The 12396-nt window shown below is 39.4% G+C and overlaps 1 protein-coding gene across 1 annotated transcript in view; it reads right to left on the reverse strand.

Moving 5' to 3' along the window:
* Nucleotides 1-11178: 11178 nt before the first annotated feature.
* The window catches only part of AOPEP (aminopeptidase O (putative)), a 202357-nt gene continuing 201139 nt past the window's right edge, over nucleotides 11179-12396 (reverse strand). The window contains exon 17 of the mRNA XM_035893902.1: nucleotides 11179-11908. The gene's annotated coding sequence lies outside the window, so the exon portion shown is untranslated. The remainder of the gene's footprint in view (nucleotides 11909-12396) is intronic.

The following is a 12396-nucleotide window of genomic DNA, read 5'->3' on the forward strand; positions in this document are numbered from 1 at the left end:
AGGCAGACGAGGTGCTTAGGGACATGGTTTAGTGGTGGGATGGCAGTGTCAGGTTAACGGTTGGATTCGATGATCTTAAAGGTCTTTTCCAACCTAAACCATTCGATGATTCTATGACAGAGGATCTTAACTGTTTTCAGTAATTTGTTCTCATATATTACCTAGCTTTCACATCAACACTTGTGCCATGTTTAAAGATGCTACTTGGAATTCTATTCTTGCATATAAAATCAGAGGCATGTATCTTAATATAACACAGCTTTCTGAACATAGCATTTGTTTCTGAGCAAGGGAAAAGAACAATGTACTTAGTGTCCCTTGGCTGTAAGGAGTGGAAGGATATTTTCTGTAATGCTGTTGACTGATTTCTTACAAATTCGTTCCTAGTGAGTCATATCAGACCAAATTACAGAAGTTACATGTCTGCTCAGTCAGTTTGTTGATGTTTGTAATACTTGATTCCAGCATACAAAGAAATAGCAAATACATAATGTATGTCTATGAAGAAAGTGAATTTTGGGGTTTTTTTTCTCTTTTTGGATTAAAAATATTTCTGAATGAAAAATCAGAAGGAGATATGTTGCAATTTTTCAGTTGTTCGTAGCCACACATATTTAAAAAAACAAAATCAAGCAACCCAGTTTTCTATTCCCTGAATATTGTGCCTGAAAAGCATAGGGTTAAACTAAATTAAATGTTGATCACAAACTCTGAGGTATTTGTCTAGTGGGAACACATGTGAAGTGCTCTACCTAGAATGATAAATAATCTAAAATTTGTCTCCAAAAGAAGAATGATTTTTTTTTTGCTTTAATTTCTAATCCAATTGATGCATGTGAGATTCTTTGGTTGTCCTTAAATTCTCTCCATATTACAACTATATGTGATTTTAACTACTTAAAAGAAAGATTGGCAAAGAGTTGCAATATGTGGTTCTTCCAGATTTGTTATGTGAATGATATGTCTATGTGCATTACAGTTGTTGGAGATTTGTATTTGTAACTGTCCTTTCACAGTCATTTTTTTCTTCCACCAACACAGCGCATGAAAATTCTCCTAGCTTGCTTAAACAATATTAATATCCTGTTAAACAGTGATAAGTCAATTCAAGCAGGAAGGAAACGTGCAGTAAAGGCAGAAAGAACAAAATTAATAGTGAATTGGTACATTCTTGTTTTCCTGTGTTTGGCTTCTTAGGAAGTACTGGATGTTTTAAATATTACATTGCTTGTTTCAGGAGGCTTTAAGGAAGAAACCTAATTGATGTGATCTGTAACTTTAGAAAGATATATCTGTAATAGCATTTTTTTTTTTTTGCTTCATTTAGCATAGTTGTTATAAATCTTCAGTATTTCTTTTTCCTTGCTCTTTCACAATGCTTGAATTATGATCTAACTTTGATATAAACCATGATTTTGTGGCATGTTGAAGCTACTTTTGTTAGTTTGCCGGTGGAAAGCAACAGTGTGATTTGGTAGATCTGAGTAATGGAAGATTTCTCATATGGTGGCTCCTGCACTATCCATCTAACATGCGTCTTCTCCTCTGTAATCACTGCTTTCTGGAAAAGTTCTTTGGTGCCTTCAGGGATGTGCTTCTTTGCAGAACCAGCCCACGAGTCCTGAACCCAGGCTTCAAGTAGCTTGTTCCCTTCCCTCCAATCTCCATGTCAGCACACACCCTAATCCTGGATATTATACTGAATATAGAGAGCTTTTCAATATTTTTCTGCTGCAAGTAGTTGTTCTGAATAAGAATAGAAACAGTACATTTGACTCCTTTGTTGATGATGCTTCTTTCCAGTATAAGACTGCTAAGTTACAGCTTTTTGAACCCTGTAAGCTTTCCAGCATGGGGGTGAGTGGTTTTTCTTCAGAGAAAAAAAAACACTTCTGTGGCTTTCATTGAACCAAGATCTTAGTACAGTGCATATACAAAGCAGAATACATTTTATTTTGTGAGGTATGGTAGGAACAGGTATGTTGCCAGGTATTGCAATTTAGCTGACCAGCAGTAATGTGTTAATCAGTTACTTCTGGGAGTTGTGATCAGGTTTCTGTGCTTGCAGCATTGTAAGTGCGAAGAGGTAGTAATAAAAGTCAGACTGAAGATGCAACTGAGTTAACATTAGTGTTGGTAAGTTAGAATTCATGCCATGGTGGTATATGTTTGGCTTGATTTTGCTTTTGGGCAGATACAATCCAAAAAAATTCTGAAGCATTATCCAAGTTCAGGATGAAATCTGGCAAAACTGACTTGCAGTTATTAAACCAAACACGACTAAAATAGGTTTACTCCATTTCTTTGTTGTACTGTCCAATAACAGAATAAAATGCTAATGTTCTGTATGAGTGAATAATGTTGTGCTAATTAAAATGCATGGTTCTTTGTGACATAAGAAGGGTGTAGGAAGGGGAGAAATTCTGAAATGGAAGTGCAGCTTTCTATTAGACCCAAGTTGGAAAAGTCAAAACCTGGAATGTTATGGCAGGAGTCCTCCATCAGAGCACTGAGCATGCTTTTGAATCCATGTTTTTATACTTTCCAGATAGTCTGCAGTGGCTTTGTTACGCAGTCAGCATGTTTTGCTGGACAACCCCGTAAGTTAAACCAATGTATCTGAATTAGCTGGTGCTGGAGGCAGGCCTCTAGCACTTAATTCATAGCAGTATTCACATGTGGGCCTGTTTAAGTCCACCTACCTCTCTGACAAGTTTTTCTTATTCATGATACAATTTTTCCTTAAATACTTGCCTGGATTTAAAAGATATGCTCATGGTAGCTGTTTCATTCGCTGCCTTACCAGTGAGTGGCTTAGTCTGAGAATTTGCTGTTAGGTGGTCTGTTCGCTAGCGAATGCCAAAAAGGAGTTTCCCTTGCTTGCGTTGGCCATCTTCCTGTAACCAGCTGTCTGGCTGCTGGAAAGGAATAAACCTCATGAGCCCCTTCTGATGTCTTAAGTGTACTCAGAGTGACTGGGTGCTCCTAGCGGCCAAGAGCCAGCTGCAGATAGGCATTGGATTGCCATCAGCCATGGAAACAAACATTTGAAATGTCAAGCTGGCTGTAGCGGAGCTGCAGCAATAAAGTTAGTAGGCACGGATTGCGCCTTAGTTTGTATTTTATCTTCTTGCATGTGTGTGAATGGAGAAAGGGTGAGAAGGAAGAAAAAACCCAGCATGTTGAAACTTGGTTGCAGAAACTTAGATGTGATTTTTGTATTTGATTTAATTGTAGTACTGATAGGATTAGGAAATAACAATTCCATATAAGACAATTAACCTGAACATCAACAAGAAGCAGAAAAAAAACCCAGAAATACTATGTCTGTCCATTTAACTAACTTCCCATCTCTTAACAATTTTTCCTACTTTAAAAGCATGTTTCATAACTCTTCCATATTATATGAGGTTGACACACTCATTTAATAAAAAAGCAGCCCCTCGGGAACAATGACCCTCTCTTTTCTATTATTTTGAATAAAAAATGTTAGGCCCATGAACTTTTGCAGATGCATATTGCCATCTTGAAACATTTTGATATATTCTTGACCATAATGAACAGTTCCACTTAGTTATCTGCATTCTGAATTACACTGTCCTTGAGACTTCCCATGTGTATGTGCCAAATCAGCCTGTACATACAGTTTATTCAGTCCTGGCTGTTTTGATTTTATTTCTTAGCTTGTGGGTTTATTTTGAGGCTTCTAAAACAGGTGCATGCAATATGTTGTTTGCATGCTACTGTTAAGAATTCCCTTAATATTTCATGTATGAGAAAGCAGCTTTTCTTTGTTTTGACTAACGATGCTGTAACTTCTACTGCACATAAGTTGTCTAAAGATAGGACTTTTTTTTTTTTTTATTCCAAACTAACTTGTAATGGAAGCTGAAGATACAAATTTCCCATCTGTATTATCATTCCCTGTAGAGACTACCAGTAAATGTTCAAATGCTTTTAATCTCATGACTGTGCTGCACTTCGGTATCAGCTTGAGATGCCTGCGAATAGAGAAGGAAATCATAGAATCACTTTGATTGGAAAAGACCTTTAAGATCATCAAGTCCAACCATTAACCTAACCCTGCCATCCCACCACTAAACCATGTCCCTAAGCACCTCACCTATACTTCTTTTAAATACCTCCAGGGATGAGGACACGACCACCTCCCTGGGCAGCCCATTCCAGAGCCTGACAACCCTTTCGGGGAAGAAGTTTTTCCTAATGCCTAGCCTAAACCTGCCCTGGCACAGGTATGCCAGTATCAGATTCCACTGAAGAGGAGAGAGGCCTTAATAAGTTTGCTACAGAATTAATTCTTAAGACAGAAATGCCTGATAATGTCTGTCTGCTGATTCAGGCATTATCTGCAAGTTTCTAGTAGGTGGGCAGGATGCTTGCCATCTTTTCTGGAGACATGACAAAAAGACAAATGTTGTCTCCACAGACCACTAAATTTCTTCTTCAAATGCTTTTCAAAAACCACGGTTATGTTTCAACTTTCCTTTCTTGTGGGTTTGCTTTGCTAAAACACAAAGGATCAGTGCCAAGCAATACACTCTACAGCATACTTTCAGGGCCAGACTGAATTGCTGTCGTTGCTTGCTGTGGCCTGCTTGACCTTGGCCATAAAAGGATGCTGAGCAAATGTCAAGCCCAGACCTTGGAATTAACCTGTCACATCCGCTTTGGAAAGATAATTCTTTTGGGATTTCAAGGTTTCAGATGATGGCTGTGGACTATTTTTCATCATAGCTTTTCTGGTCTTCATTTCTTTTCAACAATTCTGCTTCTGCTTGCTGTATTGGCAGAGCCAGGTCTCGGATGCAGTTACTCTTCAGGTGGAAGCATTGCCTTTTCTTTCTCTTCCCCCTCTCTCCCTTTCTGCCCAGGATCCAAGACGAATGATCCATAATGGGTTTTCAGGAGAATCAAGCAACCAAAACCAACTGTGTTTTGCTAGGGCAAGTTCGGTAGCGGTGCAAGTCAACCCGTGTACCTGTGAGGGAAGGAGATGATACCTGGCATGCCCCTTTATGTCCCTGTGTGTGCAATGCCAGCTCTGCTCCAAGGCACTACCCTAGCACAAATTTTAATCTGTTGGTTGCAGTTAATTCACAACCATAAAGTTAGCTTATTTTTAGTAAGGTTCACTTTGTTCTGATGATCTGTTCTGCCTTTCCAGCAGCTGAGCTAGAAGACAGTATTTCCTCTTTTAACTCTTCTCTGTGGATGGGCAGGCTGTACAAATGGTAGATCCAGTCGCTTTATTTTTTTTCCTTTTATTTTTAAGGTGATATATACCAAGGTTATGCAAACATCATAGAATGAAGTTGGAGAATTTGCATATAAAATCTCATATGAGCTGAGTATCTGTTCTTTCTACTGAGATCCTTCACATACATACTTCTGTCTAACCACACAGCAGTCTGTAAGTCAGCTGTTCCCTGCCCTGATTTCTTCACACTTGGCAAACTTAATTGTCATAGAATATTGAAATAAGAGAGTTTGGTTTCATACCCATGCTGTCTCCCCTCTGTTTCAAAAATCAGGCATTTGAGCAGCTCAGTAATAGGATGCCACTTAAACAGTAACTCTACTCTGGGACAGTGCTTCAAAACATGAAAAGGACTGCCATGCGATATCCTGTTGAGGTGCCACTTTCATAATTTTCCTATCAATTCAGTTTTGTGAATCTGAAAGTCAGTTTAGCACTGATTTTTCAGACATTTGGAGAGTAAGCTCCTCCTTCCTGACTGCATTGGGAGCAGTGGGTCCTCACCACCTCCAAAACATACCAGAAACCCCAGTCTTCACTAGCTGTGTTTCAAGACAGAGAGGGGAATAATTTTTGGTAATTTTGTTTCTTGTCTGTTATAAGCTGATGGTTTTGGTGCTGGATGCTCTTGATGCCAAAATATAAAATATAATACACAAACTTTTAGCACTGACCTTTGTTCTGTTGTGCAGAGCAATTGCTTTTCTCAGCATCACATCTATCCTACAGCTGATGCTGACATTACTTGATATTGTAAAAGAGAATCAGCTAGCTTAAGTAAGACTTCATCTTACCATTTTCACAGTACGACTGCTTCCTAAATCCCACTCCTCCCTCCCAGCTATCAAGTGGGGAACCTGTGCATTCCTGTGATTTAACTGAAGAAAGGAGAGACAGGGAAGTGGAAAATGTGTGTATAGAAGCCATAAAACTTCAGTACACGGGCTTACTTGTTCTTGCATAAAATGAAGAACCTTGTGAGTCATTATTCACATGATTCTTCATTTATGTAAAAAAAACCCCACCATCAAAAAGGTCAGCATTTATGTCGTGTAGTTGCATTTTTTTAATATATATCCAAACAAACAATTCTTTCCCTCAACTAAAATTGGGAGCGTATTAAAAATCCTTCTTGTAGTCAAAAGTAACAGGAGGCGATAATGAGTTTAGGGCATGATGGGCAGTTTCAGCACAAGCTGGGGCAATGATAAAATCTTAACGGCAGTATTGCAGAGTAATACTGCCATACTACTGAAGGGAACAACAGAGTTCAAAACAAATGATGATGCCATGGCTGTAGGGAAGGGGCATGTGGAAGGTGGAATGAGAGAGGAAGAGGGCTTACATTTTACCTTAGGGAACAAGAAAAAGCAATAGTACTTTTCAGATGTTAAATTGAATAAATTGGAATGCAATTTTATTGGTCATGCATGGCAGTTAAACAGGCGAGCTTCAGGCACACCAAGCTGTAGATGCAGAATGGAGTAAGATGGCTGCTGATACCATGTAATTCTTAGTTTTGTTGTGTTCGCAAGAGTTGACTGCAAGGGGGTTCAGTTGTAAAGCAGATAGCTGTTACTACCAAATAAAAAAAACAACTGAAGAACAAAGTTAGATGATACTGTGATGTAATAAAATGAGGTTAATGAGGTTAAAAAAATAAAAGTACACTTTTTTTTTGCTGTGTGGTAGATGATAAACACTGTCCTTTCAGGATTAATGATGAAGTGAGATACATTATGGTGCCAAGCACCAGCTTCTCAAATGAGCCTGTTTAGAGCTAGCAATGTCCAGTCAGGATGGCTGGGGCTGATGCCAGTAGCAAAACAGACACCATGAGCTCATGAACAAAATGTTCCAGAGTGAGTTTCAGCAGAGAGCCCCAGTGCTGAGACATCACCACCAGCAAGCCCTGGAAGTAGGCAGAGAAATGGCATTTTTCAGAGCTGACTGACATTGAGCTACATTAACCACAGGTTACGACAATGTCCAGCTGCTGCTCAGAGGTGTAAGAGGACAGCAGAGCCATCATCTCTTTAACGGGGAGAGGGGAATCATGAGCAAAAACCAGGATTTTGCATATTGTGGACATTACTGCTGCTGGGGAGACTGTGCTAATACAAAAGTGTTGTTCAGCAGAAGATTAAGTTTTCTGATGTGTAAATTATCACAAAAAAGCAAATCTTTACACAACTGCAGTTTCTGCATGGCTTTAAATGTTGGTTATAACAAATGCCTGTTCTTCTGGCAGCTATAAGCAGCAAATATTTGGCCCCTAATTTTGTGCAGAAAACATGCCCTTGGTTTTGCCCACAGTGAATGGACAAATGCAGTTTATTTCCCATGCACTGTGCAAAATGTCTCAATTTCTTTATGCATTGGCATACTTTACTGGCACAAAGTGCCAGCCTGCCAGCAATGTAAGTTTTTAAAATAATTTTTTCAATATGTTGTGTCCACAGAAACAAGGGAACGTATCCATGCTAGTGTATACATGCACTTGTGGTGAAATCCTCAATGAGTCAGACTCCTCTTTTTGGCTGCTTCCTTGCCTATTCTTGTAATTAATTCTTTTTTTTGGACTACTAGTCTGGGCATCAAAGATTAGGACCAAGAACAGAAATGCACTTATGTGTCTGTTAAAATATTTTCCTGTTATAGAAGAACTCAAACCTGATTCACAAATACTGGAAATTGTAGCAAAAAGGTAGATTCTGACAGTTTTAAAAGACCACAAAATATATGAATTTACTTTTAGATGTTAAGAATTTAGTGCCCTGCAATAAGGTTTGCAGTGAATTAGAGTAAGGTTTTGTGCTCAGTGTGTGGTTTTGTGTGAACTGGTAGTCGTACTATAGAAGTACATTATTATGTTAAGAGCATGCTTTGCTCAGAGGAGAAGACAGTTAAGTTACAGATGTAAAATTTGAATATTCTTAGATAATTCATACACTCCTGACTCTTACGTCATGCCCGTGGAAAGACAGACCCATGAAGACATGGAAATTCCTCCCCCTTCAGGCACAAAAGCCGAGACAGCAGTGCCATGCAGTGGGACAATCAGTAACACACCAGTTACTGCATGTTTGGGCACCAGCGTTGCGCCAGATTTGCAGGACCCACCGCTGCTCCGCACTGCCCCCTGCAGCACAGGGGCCTGAGCGTGACCCAGTCCTGAAAGGTGTGGGTTTCCCAGATATTTACAGTCCAGTTTCTGCATGGAAAGAATCAACCTGAAACTAGCCAAGCCTTTGGCACATAATGACACGCAGTAAACTCAGCTGCTTGTTCTTTCATACAAAGGTGCTATGGTTTCCTCCCACATACTTAACAGAGGTGCCTACACCTGCAAACTGTAAAAAACCAGCTAAAATTTCCTCCAGCAGAAATACCATTTCCCAAGTCTTTCATCAGTGGTGGAGATAAACCAGCTGGCTGCAGTACTCTGCATGATACATTATCATGGCCTAGCTCTATGGAACTTTTTTGTCTTGTTTTTATAATATCCTTTCTCATGGTGCTTCTTGTGTGTCAGAAATCTATATAAGCTTCTTACCCTTGAGTCCTACTTGTTTCCTCATGTTGCCCACTTGCTCAGGCTGCATTCTGGCTAGACCTGTTGTTTCTAGGCTAGACCTTTTTCCTTCCCTCTTACATGCAATGAATGGGCAATAGGGTACAGCTAATTCCTTCCTAAAGGAGAAAGCACAGAGCCAGCAGCAGCTGCAAACATCTCTCGGCAAAGCTGAAGACAGAAAACAAAGCAGAGGAACTGCAGTCAGCAAAATGGTATGTTTTACTCCGCGTTTGTAGCAGAAAGCCTATGAACAGGAATGCATCTCCTTGGAGGGGGCAAGGGACTTGCCTATGTCACCTCCTCCCTATGGTTTGCCTTTCCTCTGAAGAAGCCACCCAGTAAGAGGCACAGGAAAACAGATGGTGATCCTTGCCTAACTATACCAGATACAGTTTTAGCTTAATCTGGGCTTCATTATTGCAGTTAAAAGCTACATCCAGAAAAGAATCAGTGAGATCCTAAACAGCTGCTGGCCTAATGAAATAAGTGGGAGACAGTCCAGCCTTCTTCATCAGGCTTTATAATGCTATCCAAGTAAGATCTACCACTGTGTTTGGGAAGGTCTGAACTAGGGATGGGAGGAAAGACAAACTAAAATAAAACGCTTTATTTTATTCAGAGGGGGCTGACTATGAGACAGAAGTAGAATGAAACCTAAGCAGGGCAAGGACACACCGATACATAAATGCAGTTAGCCTTGAAGTCTTAGTTTTCACCTCCAGAGATTTAACGTCGTAACATTTCTGCCACTTTCCCCAAATGCTGGACTATACTTAAGAGCAAATGGTTTAAACAACAAATGGGCAGTTTCACTGGATTTTAGTGTGTTGACAGTCAAATCTCATAGAGATATCATTTGATAAAACTTCACTTCCAGCAATGATTTTAGTTAGGGTTAAGTTTGGAAATCGATTTTGTTGTTATTTGCTTTTTTATTTACTATAATTAGAATCTACAAATTCCTCCTCTCAGGAAATTAATAGGGAAACACCCACCTTGGGAGATTCTTGAGTAAAATGAACAGCGCTAAATATAATTTTGGTTTTTTTTTTTCTGCTAAGCGTTCAATAGGGCCTACTAAAACCTTAAATAATTGACACTTTGCATGGTTCACTCCCAGAGCTTTTTACATGATTCAGAAGGATTTTAAAATAATGGTAACGCTCATATCATGTTAATGAAGCTACTCTGTAATACATACAGCAGCCTCCTGTTCTCTCTTGCTTCTGATGAGTTGTGGTCACAGTAACTACCCGAAGCCACATTTACCTTCCATCTCAGTGTGGAGCCTCACCCGATTTAGCAATGCTTGGATTAGCAACAAAAGGCCACACAAGCACAGATACAGGGCCAGGGCTGCCACCTCTTTGCCATTTTTTAAGTTGTTTGGTGGTAGTGTTCTATTTTCTGTTCATTTTCTCAGTTGCTACAGTGCACGATAGAATCCAAAGTTGTCATGAGGGAAACCAATGTTCAATACCATGTTCATGTTAATATGGCTGAGACAGACCAGAACAATAATCTACTGCTGTGCTCAATAATAAAAAAAAGTAAGAAAAGTAGATAGTTTTGAAAGAATAAAGATTTTGTGAGATTTACAAATCTGTGGAATGTCTTACCTGCTATGTAGTTTTAACAGTACTGGCTATGAACAGACTTACAGCATATTTAATTTCTGGGTGTCTTGTGCAAGAGCCTTGCACTCAGCCCTGGGTTCTTTCCCTTACACAATGGAAAAGGCAAAGCAAGCTGGTTTCCTTTGCTGGCCTTTGCAGAAAAACCTGTGAAATGAGGCATTACTCATTTATGAACAGGATCCTTTAATAAGTACATCTGTGAGCATAACTGCATTGGAAGTCATTGTGGTATCTCAGACCGTTCTTGGACAATTTCCTAACTCTTGCTGCATTTGAAAGAAGTTGCTGAGTGTTCCATAATTCAGGTATTGACACTGTGTGCCTGGGAGGGGGGAGGTCAGAAAATGTAGTGAATTAAAGAGGAACTGTACCCTTTGGACTGAAGTCACTGCTGAGGCAGGCCCTTACTTTAGATTCTGAGCACAAGAACTTAAAAAAAAAATTAATTACCATGTTTAATTTTTCTTGTTAACACCCACTAACTAATGACTTTCAGCTGCCTCTCTCCTACTGCAAAAGCCGAAATGGGGTCATCCTTTTTCCTAAGTTTGTAAATTAACATTGAAACACTTGCAATGCAAAGACTTCATATAATTGAAAAAAGTATTTATTTTTACAAGAGTATTTGATGTAAAACAATAGTGGACAAAGTAAATATGTTCACAAATTCTTGTGATTTAAATTCTTATTCTCTGAAAGGAGCAATTAAGATGTCTTCTGATCAGTGGAGCAGTGCGTTCCTAGGAAAGAAGAACTACACTTGATATATCACTATGCAAAAGGAGAAACGCAGGGGTATAGAAGGCATTTTCAGAAAACAGAAGGTCTGATATTTCTGGTAAAAGTTAACCTAAACAAGACCGAGAGAGAATCCTGAGCTTTGTTTTTCCCCCAGACCCATCATGATGGCTGGTCATTTTCACAGATTATTTCTGCTTCCAATTAACCTCCCCACCCAGTTCCCACTGATTTTATATTGGCATTTTAATTTGGCATAGAAGTTGCGAACAAAATTTTATGTACAGCATAAAGTTTCATCAAATTTCAGAGTTTACTCATGTTGGCCAAATTACTGGAGTGCATACAGTCATTCAAATCAAGAGTCCTTGGTATCTGCAAACTTTGAAAGGTTGTATCTCCAAAAAGCAAAGATAAGTCCCAAATTTGTTGTATTAAGGAACTACCTAAAGCCACAGTAACGTGTGTGTGTGTGTGTGTGTGTAGTTTGTTTTGTGCGCGTGCATTCTTGGTTACAGGGAACCTCTGGAAGACATAAATACTGAGAGGTAAATGTTTCTGTCAGCTGATTGTTTTAGCAGTCACATAATCCTTCCTTTGATGTCTTGGGTCAATGAAATCCTAGTACCACCAGGGTTTAGTAGGAGATATATTAAAAGAGTTTCTCTGTGATCTTTCCTGCAACAGAAACATCAGTAGAAGTTATTACTCTGTCATGGTAAAGGAGTGTCTGTGCATCCTGGATTGCCCCAGCTTTCCAAATTGAGTTATTTTTTAGGTTACTGGTAGAGCATAAGTGTTGTTACAGAGTTAACAATGATCTCTTTAGATTTCTAGAACTACCACAACACGGTATGGAGAAAACAGGGAAGATCCACAGTGCAAGCACATTCTCTCAGTTAATAGCAGGTTACTCTGAAAATAAGGCTGCAGGTCAGTTACCAGAGCAGTACTGTGTGATGTGCTACGTACCCACGTACCTTCTGGTCTTAAGCCAACAGCACTGAGGTATCTTTCCCACCTTAGGCCGTTTAAGTGTTTAGTACCAGGGCATCGTAAAGTATGCTAATTTGGTTTTTGAGAGAAAACACTAATAGCATTTCTCAAAGGCTCTTAGAAAAGGTACATCTTTTTTTTTTGCTCTAGGGCTCGACTCCTGTTCCTGC

Source organism: Egretta garzetta, unplaced genomic scaffold, assembly GCF_000687185.1.
Source record: "Egretta garzetta isolate BGI_Z169 unplaced genomic scaffold, ASM68718v1 scaffold310, whole genome shotgun sequence".
In the NCBI taxonomy this organism is placed as follows: Eukaryota; Metazoa; Chordata; class Aves; order Pelecaniformes; family Ardeidae; genus Egretta; species Egretta garzetta.